Source organism: Sturnira hondurensis, unplaced genomic scaffold, assembly GCF_014824575.4.
Source record: "Sturnira hondurensis isolate 20B ecotype Veracruz unplaced genomic scaffold, ASM1482457v3 Scaffold0025370, whole genome shotgun sequence".
Taxonomy (NCBI): Eukaryota; Metazoa; Chordata; class Mammalia; order Chiroptera; family Phyllostomidae; genus Sturnira; species Sturnira hondurensis.
In genome coordinates, this window is record NW_028098001.1 from 15,414,694 (window position 1) to 15,420,720 (window position 6,027).

The following is a 6,027-nucleotide window of genomic DNA, read 5'->3' on the forward strand; positions in this document are numbered from 1 at the left end:
ACAATACTAAATTAAAAGTACAAATAACCTAGTGCTATACCTTGCCATTTTCCAGTGTGTCTAAAACTCTCATTAACATTGATGACCACATTGTCCAAAAAAAAAAAAGCCTCACTATTTCAATTGTCATTGTGAGCAGCTTGCCTGATGAGCATACTTCAAACAAATCCTTCCCAAATATTTGATAAAAATCATAAAAGCAGAGTTCTGATAGAAGACTCTATTCAAAGATTATAGTTTCTAGATGTTACTGAGGAAATGTAGGAATAGGGGCATGGATTACCTTCAGTGAATGAGAATCAGTCCTGGAGAACAGTATAATTATATGATAAACTTTTAAAATACTAATACAATGGATTCATCTTCAGAAATCTGAGGTTTACTTGCTGGTGGTTAGTACCCTGGTATCTGAATTTTTAACAGCTCTCCAGAAGACTCTAATGAAGAGTGTTTAAGAACCACTACTCTTGGTACATAATTTGATAATCATCTTTCATATGATCTTCCAAGTTCTCAGAGTTTAGTTGCAAGGAATCAAGGAACAATGATATTACCTGCTAATCTACTTAGGAAGCCGTATGGTAATAGTTGAGTCTCTAGCTCAAGAATGATGTTTATCTTAGTAAAAGTCTTGTGAATCCGCCTTAAACTAATGTGTTATTACATAAATTGTTCTGAACAACTCTGTTCCTTACCTCTCTCCAGTTCTCAAAACCTATCTTAAAGGGATGAACCAAGATCTAAGTCATGAAATTAGGTTATCTAAACATTTTACATCTAAACTTCCAGTTAAGATGGAGGCATAGGCAGACATACTTTTCTTTCTCGCACAAACACAAGAAGAATCACAACTAACCTCAAAATAAAAAACAGCCGGAACTGCCAGAAAATCAAACTGTGTGGAAGTTCAACAACCAAGGATTTAAAGAAGCCATATCCATCCAGATAGGTAGGAAGGGTTTAGAAGGGGAGTCAACTTCTTCTTCAGGGTGAAGAAGAAGCAGTGTGGTGCAGAGAGACAGCAGCAGAGGCAGTGGAATGGGTGGTCCCACATTTACATGTAGTGGATAAAAATCAGGAGGGATACATTAGGAGTGAGTGATCAAGTCCCAGGCCAGACCATGCAGCACAAGTTTCCAGCACTGGGAAGAGAAAACCTCATATCTTCTGGCTATAAAAACCAGGGGCAGTTTGGATCTTGGAAGAAATTGCCAGTTTCTCAGGAGAGTTCATTCAAAGAACCCACAAAGACTTAGAATATATGCAAACCCACCCATTCCAGGAATCACCATCGGGGAAATAGGTAGAAGGGCACTGGTCGCATATGGGAAGTGAGTGAAATGGGGAAAGCAGGGAAGGTGGGTGAAATGGGGCTTGCAGAAGCCGGGCAGCAGCATTGTTCCCTCTCCAACCCCTCTCTCCCACACAGTGCCACAAAGTGGTAAGGTAGTTTGCCCCACTCTGGTGAACACTTAGGACTTTGCCCCATACAACTTGCTAAGGGTATGCTAATGGGTATGCTAAGACAGGGAATCAAAGAAAGCAGTTCTACCTAATACACAGAAATAAACACAAGGAAGATGCCAAATTGAGGAGACAAAGAAATATGGCCCAAATGAAAAAAAGAAAAAAAAACAGAACAAAACCCCAGTAAAAGAACTAAATGAAATAGAGATAGCCAAATGATCACATGCAGAGTTCAAAATAGTGGTGATCAGGATGCTCAGAGAACTCATTGAGTATGGCAAAAACATAAGAGAAGAAATAAAAGCTACATTAAATGAATAAAGAAAAATCCACAGGGAACCAACAGTGAAGGGAAGGAAGCTGGAGTTCAAATCAATGATTTGGAACATAAGGAAGAAATATACAGTCAACCAGTACAAAATTAAGAAAGCAAGAATTCAAAAAAATGAGGAGAGAATAAGAAGACTCTAGGACAACTCCAAATGTGCCAACATCTGAATCATAGGCTGCCGGGGTGGGAGTGGGGGGTGAAGAGAAAAGTAAAAAATTGAAAACTTCTTTGAAAAATAATGAAAGAAAACTTTCTTAATATAATGAAGGAAATAGACATACAAGTTGAGGAAGCATGGAGAGTCTTAAACAAGTTGGACCCCGAGAGGACCACAACAAGTCACATCAAAATTAAAATGCCAGAGGTTAAAGATAAACAGAGAAGCTTAAAAGCAGCAAGAGAAAAGCAGAGAGTTACCTACAAAGGGATCCCAATAAGATGATCAGCTGATTTCTCAAGAGAAACTTTGCAGGCAAGAAGGGACTAACAAGAAGTGTTCAAAGTCATGAAAAACAAGGATCTATAACCAAGATTATGCTATCCAGTAAAGATATCATTTAGAATGGAATGGCAGATAAACTCCTTCCCAGACAAGGTAAAGTTAAAGGAGTTCATCATCACAAACCATTATTAAATGAAATGTTAAAGGAAATTATTTAAGAAAAAGAAGATCAAAACTATGAATGTTAAAATGGCAGCAAAACACAACTATCAACAACTGAATCTAAAAAACAAAAACAAAAACAAATTAAGCAGAGAACCAGAACAGGAACAGAATCATAGATATGAAGATCACTTGGAGGATTATCAGTTGAGTGGGGGAAAGGGGAAGAATGGGGTAAGAGGTAGAGGGATCAAGAAGCATAATTGGTAGGTACAGAATAGACCTACCTGGGGGAGGTTAGTTGAGTGGGGAGTAGGGGAGGTAAAGAATAGTATAGGAAATGGAGAAACCAAAGAATTTGTAGGCATGACCCATGGCTATGAACTAAGGGGGTATATTGCTGGAGGGAAGGAGGGTACTGGGTGGAGGGAACAAAGCAGGGGAAACTGGGGCAACTGTAATAGCCTAATCAATAAAATATACTTTTAAAATAAATAAAATAAAAATATTATATCTTCTCATACTATTGATAGAAGGTAATTTTTATTTAGCTACCTTGTTGAGCAGAAGGAAAAGCACAAAGGTAAGTCATCCTTGGGATGCTGTGACCCCATGTTAAATGGAATACTTAACTTCCTCATGTTGTCTTTCTTTTCCTATACTACCCTAACTTGTTCTTCACTTCCTTTAGCCCATTGTTTTCTACCCTTTTCATATGTTTTTTAATCTTTCTACATTTATTTCTATCCTTCTCTGCCTTTCTCTTTATTCTCTGGTATCTCCTTTGGCTTTTCTTTATTATTTTGGCCAATACAGGGGATCGAGGGACAGAAGAGAAAATAGAGTCTAAAGATGCAAAATTTTGTAAGGTCCTTATAGTCATTTAGGAAAGCATTTTATAAAAGGGGTGATGTTAAAAAGTATGCACCGTATTTCAATACCAATAACGTATAGGAAATAAGTTCCAATGCTATTGAATCATTTACTCAAGATGAACAAATTATAAAGTGGAAAATCACATATACCATATATTAATACACATTTCAAATGTACATTTTATTTATTCAACAAAGAATATTTGCCTGACATTACTGCAAAAAAATTGAATAATGCCACCAGCATCCTAATGGAAGAGTGATTTACAATGTATTCACAGTCTAATCAACATAAGTAGGCTTTCAAATCCAGTACATACATAAATAAAATTTAAAAGAAATTATTGGAGGGTAAAGATAAAAAAATTCATTATCATGTACAATCCTACGTACATTTAATTTAGTACTTACTAAATATTGGTAAATGAATGAAACCTTTAATGATTCTTACAGAATTCAAGTAAAAACATTTTTTAAAATCCTTTTATTTTTGGAAGCAACACTTTGTGAAAGATGATCAAAACTGTCTGACACAATTTGAGCTTTCTATGCTAGCAAAGTCTAACCTATTGCAGTGTTCTCTCTTCTATGAAACAAACCATTACGTAGACTCAATGTTTAAAAATCCTTTTGTACTCTACACATTTCCATATATCTTTCTACAAGAAGTCACACTTTTTCCAAAACCACTGAGGCTTTGGGGAAAATATTCCATGAAACTATAGTATAACTGAATCCACTAAAATAACTTCATTAAACATGCTGATTGCATATCAGAGACCATAGATACTGCTGAAGTAGAATAAGTCCAAACATTGTAGCTCTGGAAGACAGGAAGGATTAGATCATTGAGTTCCACAAAGGAAATTGTCTTTATGATTCCAATCAAAATATTTATTTTATCTTTTACCAATACTATTTGGAAGTTAAAGTGAAATTGTGGAAAGAAACATAATTTGTGAATTACAAAATATTAGTCCTTTTTTCCCTCTTACTATACCTTTGTCAGTAAATATACTTTCAGAATTTTGGTTTGCTTATAAAAAAATAGCATGAATTTTGAAACCATTTGAATTTAAGCTTTAAATGATATGGCTTGTTACCCCCACTTTATTGTAAAGTTACTTTAATGTCTAATACAATATATGTTAGATATATAAGGATCCTGTAACAGGATGTGTATAAATGAATGTGTATACATCTTATACACATTCATTTATTTTTCTGAATTACTACTTATTTGTTTAAATATTTGTATCCCTGAAATATTATGTGTTTCTTGAGAACAGAGCGTACTGTAGTCAGAACTTTATCTCCAGTAACGAGGACAATGACCATATATAAGAGACATTTGATAAATGTTTGTGTATCAGATATCTTAGTTGTTTGGCACCAAAAGACTACTCTTTTAGCTCTTTATTGTGACACCTTGAAGGCAGTCAGTCAGCTGCTTCAGGGTGAAGCTGAACATCTGTTTCCCAGACACTGGTTGCCAGAAACTCATTGAAGTGGACAATAAACACAAACTTTATAGCTTGTATGAGAAGTATATGGATACAGAAGTTGTTGGTGATGTTCTGGGTAAAGAATGGAAGGCTTATGTGGTTTGAATCAGTGGTGGGAATGCCAAACAAGGTTTCTCCATGAAGCAGGGTGTCTCGACTCATGGCCATATCTGCCTGCTGCTGAGTAAGGGGCATTCCTGTCATAGACCAAGGCAGATTGGAAGAAGCACAAATCCATTTGTATTGTGGATGCCAATCTCAGTGTTCTCAACTTGGTCACTGTAAAAAAAAACGGGGAGAAAGATATTCCTGGTCTCTCTGATACTACAAAGTCTTGCTGCCTGGGGCCTAAAAGAGCTAGCAGAATCCAAAAACTTCTTATCTCTCTAAAGAAGATGATATCCACCAATATGTTGAGAGAAAGACCCTAAACAAAGAAGGCAAGAACCCAGGACTATAGCACCTAAGTAAGATTCAGCGTCTTGTTACTCCATGTGTCCTGCAACACAAACATTGGTGTATTGCTCTGAAGAAACAATGTATGAAGAAAAACAAGGAGAGGCCGAAGAACATGCTAAACTTTTGGCTAAGAGAAGGACGGAGGCCAAAGAAAAACACCAGGGACAGATTGCCAAGAGACATAGGCTATCTTCTCTGAGACCTTCTATCTCTTAGTTTGACTCCAGTCAAAATGAGATTTTCTTAAAGGAATACATAAATAATAACACCAAAAAAGACTATACCATTTAAAAGTTTTTAGTAGATATGGATAGGAAAAAATCCCTATTCATTAATTATTCTCCTCAGTAGTAATACCGAGGACTTTACTCAGTAGTAATATTGAGTAGTAATACCGAGATAATAACTACTACTGAGTAGTAGGATCTCAGTCTGTGGACCACAAGACTTATGAAGCCATAGAATGTTTCTGGTTATTTCATTTGACCTGAAGAATGTTTAAAAACTGTAGCTAGGCACATGATATGCCTGTAGTGATAGCAATGGGAGTAGTATAGCTCCTGTTGTTTTATTTCAGGATTGCTTCACACTCTATTTCACAATGTAAATCCTGAGTACATTTGAATTTATGAGCCTTACCTCCTACAGTACAAAACTGTAGTATTGAAAGAGCCACAGTAATCTATCTACCTCAGCCTAGATTCTAGAAAGTATCTTTGTGATTCTGCAAGAATTTGTGGCACATACAGATAGCCCTCTGTGTTCGCAGATTCTGCATTCATAGGC

At 36.1% G+C, this 6,027-nt stretch overlaps 1 non-coding gene and 1 pseudogene across 1 annotated transcript; both read left to right on the forward strand.

Annotated features, from left to right (window-relative positions):
• Positions 1-2,631: 2,631 nt before the first annotated feature.
• On the forward strand, positions 2,632-5,532 carry LOC118982315 (40S ribosomal protein S6-like; annotated as a pseudogene).
• On the forward strand, positions 3,772-3,897 carry LOC118982418 (small nucleolar RNA SNORA28). Its single transcript, XR_005065544.1, has one exon. It is a non-coding gene; the product is annotated as a small nucleolar RNA SNORA28 (small nucleolar RNA).
• Positions 5,533-6,027: the final 495 nt, after the last annotated feature.